Here is a 13,860-nt window from a genome sequence, read left to right as displayed (position 1 = left end):
GAGGGCCCACGGATGGTGGTGAGGCCCACGGCTCCTTCACGGTCCCCTTTCTCCCCTCCTCTCTGTATTTCTCGAACTCGTCCTCTCTTTGTGACTGTACATTAGGTCTTCTTGATTCCTCTGGCATCTCTGGTTTCAGAGTTTTGTGTTGTTCATGACCTTGAGTCCAGCCTGAGGATATGCGATCCAATGTGTAGCAGGCACCCTGCATCTCCTGTAGCAGACAAGGATTGTGGGACATTTATCTTCTTTTCTGAATTGGATCCTTGGCTCATGGGAGCCCTTAAAGGAAACGTTCAACTAAAAAGCAATGAAAGAAGTGATAACAGTACTTCTTATAAATTAACTCATAAAATCACTTTATTTGCTGGTTCCTACTGTTATTGCATTGATTCTGCATATTAATACTGCATATGAATCTAATTAAAAACTTTAGATGAGGCAGTTTTACATTATTTTTTAAAGGTGTACCTGGTGTTGTTTTGAGCCTGTATGGCTTATGTTTCATTTTGTAAAACATAAAAGAAAAAAATGTAATTGCTGTCCTGGTCCCATTTTTCCATTCAATTGAAGATTTCAAATGCAAAACCCTCTAAGTGCATGCAAAAATCCCCATCTTCTAAACAAAGTCTTTGTGCAGTTCACATTGCTTTAAAATAAAGATAAAAGGCTCAAAAATTCAGTCAATATCTTATAATATATTTGGTAAACCTCCAAAATTTGACATACACGTGTCACCATTCTCCAATTCTTCTTCCATGCACTAAGAAGACTTTGCTAAAAAATCATCATGACATTTAATGGATCCTGACGATATTCCTGAATGACCTCAAAGCGGATTTGTAGTGAAAGTATTTGATGAATGTATAATATGTGCTGAGGGCCTTTTTTGACGGAAGTGGCGTTTATTGTCTTTTGCATCTGAGCTCCTTAATTGTAATTCTAGAGATTTTTTAGTTTAACCCTTAAACCTTGGGTCTTTAGCGACCTGGGATTTTATCCACTACTTGTTCATTTTTTGAAGTTGGACTTTCATCTTTTCAGTATTACTGAATTTACTTAAATATAAAAACAAAAACAAGGAAAATTTTAAAATAATCTGTTTTTAATTTAATCTATTGGACCTTTATAAGGTTTCTGAGGTATGTAAATAAATTATATAAAATATAAAAAATATTTTTATTTTATTTTATTATGGCGACTGAAAATAATTTGTTGTAAATATTACGGAACTTGGACTATTTTTAAACGTTTTAATTGCGAGTGCATAATTTAATAATCCCTGTAAAGTCACCCTTGAAAATTGTTTCTAAACACATTATAAATGTTAGAAATGTAGGCTATTGCTGAAACATGCCACAAAGTCTGTTAACTGTGTAGTTCTGAATTGCAGATTGTTAAACCGTTTTTCATCCATTTCTGAGTTCAGGATTTTTAGGCGGGCCTAAAACGTTGGCTCAATGGCGCACTTATGCCACCATGCATAACCCCGACACAAACTCGATTGTGGTATTTGAAAGTTGAGAGAGACCATAAACATTATATACGTAGACTCCTCATGACGTGCTGAAACGTAATCCAGTGTCACCTCCATATTGGTTGGGTCACCTCACTCTACGTTAGCACTAGAGTCAATGGGAGTCAACGAAGAGTGAGCAACCATGTCCGTATTTTGTGCAGCTTACGGTTGCAATAACCGGTGGAGATTTGATTCCAGATCGCATGGGATCCTTTCACAAGTAAGATTGAACAATAATTTGGGTTATTTTATCATTTATAATATTATGTCATTGTAACTAACGTTACTTAAATGTGAAAATCCGGTAAAAATTTGGGGAGTTTGATTATTGTAGTTGGGGATACACCTTCCTCAGTAGAAGTTAATGCAGTGGGGGCGAATGGGGACCCATCCAAGATGGCGGCCGCGCTGATACCTCAGCTTCAATAAGCAGTCTATGAGGCGTCTACGTATATAATGTCTATTTTTCCAAGATTTTGATAACTTATTTTATATACTTTGCATTTTTTTCCATCATTCAAATTTGGTTGGGTGGTTAATAAACTAATTTTTCTGTGGTGTGACAATTTTAGAACACATTTAAAGAGCACCTAATGTCTGATTCACGTTTTTACATTTCCTTTGGTGTGTAAGTGTGTACTAGTACATGCTAACAATATGCAAAAGGTACAAACCCCAAAGTAAACGATGATGCGAGTTATCATCTTCAAAGTAAATCTCTTTTCTTAGACTTCAACAAACACACGTATTGTAAGCAACAGTTTACTTCCTGGGATTGGTGATGTAGACAAGACCGACATTATCATAATTCCTCCCACTTTGACTCACAGCCTGTAAGTTAACTCCTGTTAGCATTGCATTATGCGTGAATCTTTCAAACATGGTAAGGAGCGTGAAATTTCTGTCTGACGTCAGAGGTATTCAGGCCAATCGCAACGTACAAATTAGCTGGCCAATTAGGGACACAGCGCTTTTCAAATCCGTGTGTTTCAGGAAGAGAGTGAAATCTGGAGCTACAAAAATGTACAGTTTGTGAAACATAATGTGTTTTTAACCTTAAACCACGCGAACACATTGTATTATACCAAATACGCAAAATAACCTTGTTTTTTTTAGCAATGAAATAGGTGCACTTTAATATCTGACTTAAACCACAAATAAAATGTTAATATACAATAAAATATATGCTTATGGTATTATTTTTAATTGATAATAAATTATCAGGACAGTTTTATAATAATGTTCTAAATATACATTCCAGATGGCCTACACTGTAAAATGTAATAAGTTGAGTTTACTTAAAAAAGTGAGGAAACTGATTGCCTCATAATTTTAAGTAAGTTAGTGTATTGCTTTTAAGTTGGCAAAACTTTATATTATTTGTAGCCTGAACTTATTCATCAAGTAAGGTAGAGTATTGATTTTAAGTTGTCAAAACTTAACAGTACAAGTAGACTAAACTTATTAATCAAGTAAAGTTAAGTACTCTTTACTTAAAATCATTAGTTGAGATAACTTCTTTTTATTGTTCACTTTACTCGTAAATATAAGGAAACTGATTGCCTTATATTTGTAAGTAAGCTGAACTAACAAAAATGAGTAAAGCCCAAAAGCAACAAAATGAGGTTAAAACGTTTATTTTAAACATGTTAACAGTGTACAAAGTAAAACATTTTTGTCACACGCACGCGCACACACACACACACACACACACACACACAAGAAAGGGGTTTGTGTTCAGTCACCCATCAATCTGGATACCCAAAATGCAACAATAGACCTAAGACAGTCTTGTTTCTGTTATTACAAACACAATGAACACACCTTGACAAACAAATTCAAAACTAGTTTTTTTTAGTGACTGCAGTTTTGGTTTTGTATCCAGGTTGTCATGTGACTGATAAAAAATCACAAATTGCATCAACAGACCTACAGTAACAATCTTGTTTCTGCCATCAGAAACACGCAAAATACAGCTTAACTAAAACATCAAAGTTTTGCAGCAATTAAAGTTGAGTTTTTCTGGAACTTGTATCCAGGTTGACGAAAAATAAAAACCCCAAAATGCAACAGATCTACAGTAACAGACTTGTTTCACACAAAACACACTACTTCACATTAGTATGTTTTGTAGTGATGGCAGTTTTGACTTTAGTGATTTGTGCCCCAGGGAAAGAAAAACCCTGTGAATCAACTCAAAATAAGCTGTGAAGAGGTACTCCATATTTAAAACAACGATCAGTCCAAAAACTAAACACATGGCATGTGATACTTTCTCAAGTCCATCCATGGCTGTGACACCCTACCAAATAATTGCTGTAAACCATGTGGAGAAATGTGTCTGTCCTCCGGCACCAGACTGAGAATTCCTATTGATAGTTGAGGTGGGTCACCATCACACTCCTAATAAGATAGAAACGCAATATTAATATACATTCTCATAATACAAATGCAAAGTGGATGTGTCATTTAAAAATTTAAACTGTTCAAGGTGATGTTACTAGTTTTTGAAGCGACACTTAAATTTGTAACAGTGCTTCGGTTGGAATTGCCAATAATAATTTGGACCTTTCAGCAGAAGCTTCTTTCCTGGTGGTGCAAAAACATCCTTGGAACATATTTAATTAATAATATCTTGTTAGAAAACTCTTCTATAAGTAAGGTATATATAATAATCCCCAACAGTGTGATCAGGACTCTGTGTCAAGCAGAGGGTCTTGTATCAAACTGAAGGGGCTTATTTCATGATAACAACCTGCTGTCTGTGCATTATCCAACTTATTATGTGGCTATTTTACTCATAAGGTAAGCAACATTAAATATTTATTTGAACTATTTTATTAGCTTATTTTTAACAAATACAGGAAAACCTGTTTATTTTCAGTTTTAAGACAAGACGTTTAAATGTCACAAACACACTATTTGGTTTAATCATTTGTAACTATAACATCATATGTTATTAAAAGACATTTGATTTAATTTTGTGTATTATTAAACTGTACCTGTCAAATTTATTTCCAGCATACGGGTTACAGCGTGTTTAAGCGGTTCTAATCTGTTTTGAATACATCTGAATGTAGTCGAAAGTGGACAGCTCAAAACGGTTTGCACACTGTTAAAGGAATAGTCTACTCATTTTCAGTATTAAAATATGTTATTACCTTAACTAAGAATGGTTAATACATCCCTCTATCATCTGTGTGCGTGCACGTAAGTGCTGGAGCGCGCTGCGACGCTTCGATAGCATTTAGCTTAGCCCCATTCATTCAATGCTACCATTTAGAGATAAAGTTAGAAGTGACCAAACACATCAACGTTTTTCCTATTTAAGACGAGTAGTTATACGAGCAAGTTTGGTGGTACAAAATAAAACGTAGCGCTTTTCTTAGCGGATTTAAAAGAGGAACTATATTGTATGGCGTAATAGCACTTTTGTGAGTACTTCGACTCGGCGCAGTAACACCTCCCTCTCCCATTATGAGAGTGAGAAGGGGAGCGGACTTTTCAGGCGAGTCAAAGTACTCCCAAAAGTGCTATTACGCCATAAAATATAGTTCCTCTTTTAAATCCGCTTAGAAAAGCGCTACGTTTTATTTTGTACCACCAAACTTGCTCGTATAACTACTCGTCTTAAATAGGAAAAACGTTGATGTGTTTGGTCACTTCTAACTTTATCTCTAAATGGTAGCATTGAATGAATGGGGCCAAGCCAAATGCCATCGAAGCGTCGCAGCGCGCCCCAGCGCCCACGTGCACGCAAACAGACGACAGAGGGATGCATCAACAACTCCCAGCCAAGGCAACAACATATTTCAATATTGAAAATGAGTAGACCATTCCTTTAACACCTGTATTAAGCTTTGTTCACTCATAATGCGATAAACTAAAACCCATAGTGTCATGTTGATGTATTTCGCTACTGTCAGGTATACATCTCAGACTGATCTTTGAATATTTGATGTTTTGCTTTCTTTATAATTTTTGAATTGGTTATGTAATTGGCATAAAACCTTTACCTGGCAAATAAATTATGTTTTCATTTATTCACAGCATTTATCAGAAGTTATTGATTCTCTTAATTGACGGAATAACTCAATGGCGGGGAAAGAGTTCAAAACTACAATACAAATTTCTCGCTAGAAATGCAACCAAAAGTGAAAATATTACATTATTTACACTAAATGTGTGCTCAGTTGCTTTCTTGGCCACCATTTTATTTTATCGAACTCAACCAGGCTCGACCAATCCTGAGCATGCTCACGCATAGAATTGTGGGACAAAAGGATGTGCCTTGGTGCCTTTAATTATCTTCTATTTACACATTATTTCTTTAATAATGCTAATTAAATGCTAACACAAAAATTAGGACATCTCATATTGATTAAACGAGAAGAATACTAACCATGTTTGTTTTCAGGAAGTCTGTAGTGTCTTCCGCAAGAAGGATAGCAAGACCACGGAGAACTACATGTACCGTCCACCGAGCAGTGACATCAGTGATGTTCTGACGAATAATACATAAAACATTGAGATCAACAGTGAGAACTTAAAAGTTAGCAAATGGACTTAAACTATTTAAAACAAACAAACAAAAATACTTACTATTAGATACTCAAGAGAGCTTTTAAACTTTTCTTTCATTCAAAATCTTCAAAAACAATGTTTAGCAAGGGATGAGAACAATTCTTGCTTGAGGTTTTTGCTTGCGACTTGGTTGTACTCCACAGTAACGTTACTATATGAAAGAAGGATAACAAAAGAACAACATATCAAGATTTAAAAAGTTTTGACATGCTCTAAATAAAATGTGTGTTAATTACCTGACTTTCCATGAAGGGTATGCGCTCTCTTCAAAGAAACAAGCTCCTGCTAAATAATAATAATATACAATTAACATAGTATATTGATTGATAGATACTAAAAAGCAATTGTAAAAACAACATTTTACGCATTCACTCTATAAACTTAAAACTTTTTATACAGCACATCTCTTATTTAACATAACTTGGCATTTTAAGGTATGAAATTATTAATGTTTTTTCTCCAGAGGTGGGTAGAAACATGCTTACTGCATTACATTGACTTGAGTAACAATTTTGAAAGCACCTACTTCAAAGGTGCTATTTTACCTTTTATAAGCAGTTCTAAGCATTTTCATGTAGTTTATTATTATAAACCACACCAACACGAATTATAAACTCACTACTTAAGCAGTTTTTCCATTGCATACTTTTACTCAAGCAGTTATTACTATAAGGCTTAACTTTAACTAACTTTTTATATAATTACATTTTTACTCAATCTACCTCTGCATATTAGTTACTTATGTCTGTTGAACGAAAATGTTTATCTTTAAACATACATGATTAGCAGTTGTTGTGTTGCTAATTGTGATCAAATAGCATGCATCAGTTTTATTATTAATGCAAAATATTACTGTTTACAAACTGTGATTGTAATATTGCGATAAAAACGTAGCAATTAAAAAATAAAAATGATATACAAGCACAAACTTACCTCCTCATGCTCTCATCTGACCATGTGCTGTTGTCGTCTTCTTCAGTTAACCACTCAGTTAAGCCACCACTTACTCCTTGGGAGCATTACTGCCACCTACTGTGCAGTCATCCTTTTTGAAAATACTTGAAATTTTAAGTTGAGCTAAATTAATCTGTTAAGTTTAATCAAGTTGACTTGAGTTTGCATAGAAAAAAGTTGGGATTACTTAGTTAAACTAAGTAAGGTTAACAAACTTAATTAAATAAGTTAAGTTTACTTAATCTTTTTAGTAAGCTCAGCTATTACATTTTACAGTGTAATCCCTGAATATGTAAGGAATAATTGACGACGGGCCATTGAATTATAAGAAAATAATGCACACCAAGGTGGTAATGCGGCACGACGCGAAGCGGAGGTGTGCATTATTTTCAAATAATTCAAAGGACCGGAGTCAATTATTCCGCTTATACCACGGTTACCACAAACATTGCTCTGGTGCCTATTTTTAAGACATTTGAAAAATTAGGTGTGCGGTTTACAGAAAAATAATCAACACCCATAGAACATTTCTCAGCCAATCAGAATGCAGCATTCAACAGACCCGTGGTATAAGTAATAATAATTGGTAAGACAATGCATTTAAGGATTCATTTATTTTATCTATACACTATCAGAATGAAAGGTACAAAAGCTTCAACTGGGGTGGTACCTTTCCACAAATACACCTTTGTAACTAAAGGGTGCAAATTAGTGCATTAGATGTGCCAAATTATGCATATCTATTACTAAATGGTTCATTTTTTAAAGTGTACTGCTCAAGTGGGTTGTTGTGAAAATGCATTAAAGTTTTGACAAAGTTTTGCCTTTTAGATCCCAAACATAAAAACCATACTGTATGTAACTATGTCTCAACACAACCAAAAAGTTAACCGTCAAGATTCGGTTCCTAAAGTGCTCAAGGAAAAACTCGTAAACCTGACAAGTAAAGTTTGACTGGGTGGAATGTCAAACTTCACGAAACAATCTGACAGCGTTATATGTTCGCCATAAACTCTGACATTTTCCAGGTCAAATCTGACAGTCTGTCCCAGTGAAGAGGTCCAAACCTGTGCGTGAGCGTAAAGAGCCGAAATAAAATGGCGCCATTTACTGGGGGATGTTTACCCTTCGCACTTCCTGGCCTCACACACTCTCGGCTCTCTGTGTATAGACAAGAGTTCAAATACTTCCCGTGATCAGCAGATAGAGGGAAAGAGAAAACACACACACACAGATAAGCTATTGTGCTCGCGTCCGGAGCGCTGAACTGAAGGCTAAACCGTTGAACATTAACTGTCAACTGTATACTGCTGAACGCTTGACATGACTTGAATACAGTTAACAAAAAATACAGCGCTGTATTTGTAAAAACAACGAGTCAGTCATAAAAAAACAAGTCAGGGAATGCTAAACTTTGATTTTGTGACATTATTTGGAAAAGGACTAATGGTTGATGTAATAGTTTCAAGTACTCTAGCTGGTCTCAGCTACTGCATGACACACTGCTTTCTGTAGATAAATATGACATTGATGTAGTGTCCAAGAAGTCGCTTTCTGATAAGCTTGCATTTGGCAGACACTTTTATCCAAAGCGACTTGCAGAGCTTTGCTTTAGCAATGCAAAGGTCATGGGTTTGAGCCCCAGGGAACATATACACTGATAAAATGTATAGCTTGAAAGTGTCATTTCGGACAAAAACATCTGTCAAATGCGTGAATGAATGTAATGTGTGTTCCCTAGGATTTGAACCATCGCACTGCTAACACAGTAGAGCTACACACAGACTTCTACTGGGGCACGTTGACACAAAAGCTTACCATGTGTTAATGTTTTTTCTCCTGGGCAAGAGAAAAAAAGTTTTTAAGTAGACAATAAATTGACTTTCACTGTGATACAGCAGGTAAAATAAATATTGAACACATCACCATTTTGTAATAAAAAATACATATTTCTAAAGGTGCTACTGACACGACATTTTTCATCAGATGTTGTAACAACCACACATGCAAAGAAATCAAATCATAAATGTCCATAAACTAAGCTATGTGTAATTAAGTAAGACAACACAGGCAAAAGAATTGGACCCCTAAAGAAAAGAATGTGCAAAAAGGCGTGAAAAGCCAAGACAGTCAGTAAAAAAAGCAAAAACCCTTGTCAATGCAAATAATAACTTGGTTCAGTCCCAAACGATGGCCAGGGCCAGACGGAAACCACAGACTGTTTTGTTTTTTCTGTGAAACCCACATGGAAAGAACCTATATATATGTGCATATATGAAACCTATATGCAGCTTATATGCACATATATGCTTCATATATACAGCATATATGCACATATATAAAAATATATATGCCCATATATGAAACAGATATGCAGCTAATATGCACATATATGCAGCACATATACAGCATATATGCACATATATAAAATATATGTGCGCATATATGAAACATATATGCAGCTAATATGCACATATATGCAGCACATATACAGCATATATGCACATATATAATAATATATATGCACATATATGAAACCTATATGCAGCTAATATGCACATATATGCAGCTAATATGCACATATATGCTGCACATATACAGCATATATGCCCATATATGATAATATATATGCTGCATATATGCAAAATTGAGGTGCATATATGTGCATATACAGGCCATATAGGTCTCCTGTATTGCTTCTTTATATCCACATATGAGCCCTATAAGTTATGTCTCCTATAAAGCAGGATCTGGTGATTTTAGCTCATATCTCACTTTGGCAAATGTCATACATGCCCAGCTCATATTTTCTATTATCAAGGCAATAACTAAGAACTAACAAAAAAAATGCAAGAACTTATGTATGTGCAAACACATGAAATTTGTGTCACATGTAATTGGCATTTTATGGAATTTAACTACACTCTATGAAAGGATGTGTTAATCCTATTTAACACACTATGTGTCATTCCATCTTGATTTTGAGTTTGAATAAAGAAAAGGGACAAGATGTGTTAAAACAACACAAAGTGTGTTGTCACAAAAATAACACAAAGTTGTGTTAAGTTAAGGACAACACATTAGATGTGTTATTTTAATACATTCGTTTTAAGAGTGTATGGCAATTACAGGAAAGTTATGATGTCTGCACGTTTAAAACATTTACAAGGTCTGTCTAGGACATGTATAACAAAATCGTTTACAATTTAACAGCTACTGTTTCAAGTTCTTTAACAGCGACAGTAGTGCAGATGGTAGAGCGCGTTGTCTAATGAAGGTTGGGTGTTCGAATCCCAGCAGTGGCGGTTGGGATTGCATTTTTTTTTGTGATCGGAAGGTTGGATGTTTGAATCCTGGCTCCTGCAGGTGCAGACTGTCATTGGTTGGACCTTTATTTATGTTGAATTTATTAGCAGCTACAGATTTTAATAATTTTACCAATATATACGTTAACATATATGTGCATATATGTACATATATGTACATATAATATAGGAAACCAGCCAATTTTATATATGTCACATATATGTAAAACCTATATCAAAACCTATATTGAAACATATATGTTTATATATGTTTTTTCCATGTGGGAAGTTTCGTGGAAAAATCTGCGGATTGATTTTAAATGTTTTAAAGGTGCAGTGTGTACATTTTAGCGGTATCTAGTGGTGAGGTTTCGAATTGCAACCAACAGCTTAGTCCACTGCTCACCTCTCGCTTTTAAAACACATAGAGAAGGACAAACATGTCATCGTCGGAGACAACTTAGGAAAAAAATTGTCCTTTAAGGGCTTCTGTAGAAAAATTGCAGCACAAAATGGCGTCTTCCATGTAAGGAGACCCTCGGTGTATGTAGATAAAAAGGTCTCGTTCTAAGGTAATAAACACATAACGGTTCATTATGAAAGGTCTTTATACACCCCTGATAATATAGTTTGTCAAAAGATCCTTCTAAAAAATTATACACTGCACCTTTAAAAAGATTTTAAATAATTAAGGCTGTAAATTTCACAAAATTGCATGTAAATAATGACTTTTTTGAGGTTTACAATGAAAATAACTACACCAAACCAATATGACCTCTGAATTAAACTGGACCAACATGAACCAGATAATGTGCATGTCAAGATATAATTATATTTTGTATATAAAATGAGATTTATTATTGTTTATAGTGTTTAGGGCTGTGCACAAATATTAATACAGTTAACTATTGTGATCATTTTGTCTACGGTAGTGTATCGATATTTCAATCTCTACTGTCGATATTTTTAAAAACATCAAATCCCTCTGTGTGCATCAAACGACTTCCTCCACCGCTGCTGTAGTTGTCTGTGACCATTTGTTTGTCATATACGGCCATTTGGCCAATGTCTCAGAAGTTAGTGGTAATGAGAAAATGGCAGAAAAATTAAAAACGCCGGCAGCTTTATTATTATTAAAAAAAGATTTAAAAAATTCAGCTCTATTTTTTACATTTTTGATTAAAAAAAGGAAAAAGTATCGCAATGTATCGCAACACGGAATGCATTGTATCATACCGTGATACACTGTATCATGGGCCATGTATCATGATATGTATCGTGAGCCCCTTGCCAAAACCCAGCCCTAATAATGTTATATATTCAGTGGCGGACGGTGACTCCTCTTCACAGGGGTGCGAATTCAAAATATGTTGCTCGTCATGTCAAAATATGTGTTTGTTGCGTCATGTGAAACAAATTGTAAAATAAGACGCTCATGTTCACAAAATACTCGAAAAACAATCACTTAACATGATTACACATGAGATTAAGCGAGTATGTGGCAAAGCGGGCGTCTTTTTTTATCATAAACCCTTTAGACATAACACCTCATGCACATAAATTTACATGATGATCTGAACAAATATTTTGAAATGACGAGCCACACATATGACAGGCTACATACATGTTGTGACGAGCTTCGCATCGTGCGCCCTGGAAAAAGAAGTCACCGGCCGCCACTGTATATATTTTAGCAGAATAAAAAAGCTTGTGTTTATACGTTCTCATAAAAAATCATAATTTTTACAAAGCAATGTAAATATAACTTTATATTAAACACAACAAGAGCATATGTCTTTACAACGTATTTGAAATAATCATGTGCTGAGTGCTAACTATCGCATCATATAGACGACAGAGTCAAGTGGGATCTCCTTAACTCCACGGTAAGAAAATATGCAAATTTTCCAGCTCCCCTAGAGTTAAATTAAACTTTTAATTTTTACAGTTTTGGAATCCATTCAGCTGATCTCCGGGTATAGCGCTACCCCTTTTAGCATAGCTTAGCATAAACCATTGAATCTGATTAGACCATTAGCATCGTGCTAAAAAAATAACCAAAGAGTTTTGATATTTTTTCCTATTTAAAACTTGACTCTTCTGTAGTTACATCGTGTACTAAGACCGATGGAAAATTTAAAGTTGCGATTTTCTAGTCTGTTATTGCTAGGAACTATACTCTCATTCTGGCGTAATAATCAAGGACTTTGCTGACGTACCATGATTGCAGGAGGCGCAATGATATTACGCACTCCCCATGGCTTTAAATAGCAGGGGACTATTTTCAGGTTCAAATGGTTCATGCTCTCCATCATCAAACTCGTGGAATATGTGTGCATGTCAATGCCTTAAAATCTGTGGAATTCCGTAGAGTTTTCCGCAGAAATGTGAGTGCGTGGATTCCGTTTAGGCCTGCTGATGGCCTATGAAATGCTGTCTTATTACCAAGGTGTCATGCAAAAAACATGCCATGATGGGTAAACCCAAACGCACAGCCAGGGAAACTCTCAATTGGTTTCAGAGAAAGAAAATAAAGCTGCTAGGATGGCCCACCCTACTGAAAAATCCAGCTAAGACCAGCATAAGGTGGTGAGCTGGTTTTAGCTGGTCCCCAGCTTGGTTTTAGCTGGTTTTGCTGGTGTAGGAAACTGGTTTTGCTGGTGTAGCAAGCTGGTCTAGCTGTGTTTTGGTCACATTTTAAGCTGGTCTAGCTGGACTTAGCTGGTCATGCTAGAATACCAGCTGGCCCACCAGCATGACCAGCTTTGTCAGGCTTGGAGGACCAGCGTAAACTACCTTAAACCAGCTAAAACCAGCTACCAGCTTATGCTGGTTTTAGCTGGATTTTTCAGTAAGGCAGCCAATCACCTGACTTGAATCCAATTGAAAATCTATGGAAAGAACTAAAGATCACAGTTGATAGAAGAGGTCCACAGAACCTTCAAGATTTGAAGACTGTTTGTGTGCGAGAATGGCTCAAAATAACACCTGAGCAATGCTACTAGCTTATTCATACAGGAAGCTTTCATTACCAAGAAAGGCTTTCATAAAAAGTATGAAATGTGTCATTTTACATTATTACAAATAACTTAATTTATAGATTATAGATTTCTATTAATGTGTGGATTGAATGGGTTGATACCAACATCTGGTAAAACTTTCATGTCAATAGCACTCTTAACATTTGTCAATATGTTAAAGGAATAGTCTACTCATTTTCAATATTAAAATATGTTATTACCCTGTCTAAGAATTGTTGATAAATCCCTCTATCATCTGTGTGCGTGCACGTAAGCGCTGGAGCGCGCTGCGACGCTTCGATAGCATTTAGCTTAGCCCCATTCATTCAAGGTACCATTTAGAGATAAAGTTATAAGTGACCAAACACATCAACGTTTTTCCTATTTAAGACGAGTAGTTATACGAGCAAGTTTGGTGGTACAAAATAAAACGTAGCGCTTTTCTAAACGGATTTAATAGAGGAACTATATTTTATGG

The 13,860-nt window shown here is 35.4% G+C and overlaps 1 long non-coding RNA gene across 1 annotated transcript; it reads right to left on the bottom strand.

Annotated features, from left to right (window-relative positions):
* Positions 1-2,807: 2,807 nt before the first annotated feature.
* LOC141366076 (uncharacterized) lies at positions 2,808-7,338 on the bottom strand. The gene is made up of 5 exons (XR_012371056.1): positions 7,037-7,338; positions 6,340-6,388; positions 6,122-6,254; positions 5,922-6,023; positions 2,808-3,922 (listed from the first exon to the last, which is right to left on the bottom strand). It is a non-coding gene; the product is annotated as an uncharacterized lncRNA (long non-coding RNA).
* Positions 7,339-13,860: the final 6,522 nt, after the last annotated feature.

This window comes from Misgurnus anguillicaudatus, chromosome 9 (assembly GCF_027580225.2).
Source record: "Misgurnus anguillicaudatus chromosome 9, ASM2758022v2, whole genome shotgun sequence".
Classification (NCBI taxonomy): domain Eukaryota; kingdom Metazoa; phylum Chordata; class Actinopteri; order Cypriniformes; family Cobitidae; genus Misgurnus; species Misgurnus anguillicaudatus.
This window is presented reverse-complemented; position numbering and strand designations above follow the sequence as displayed.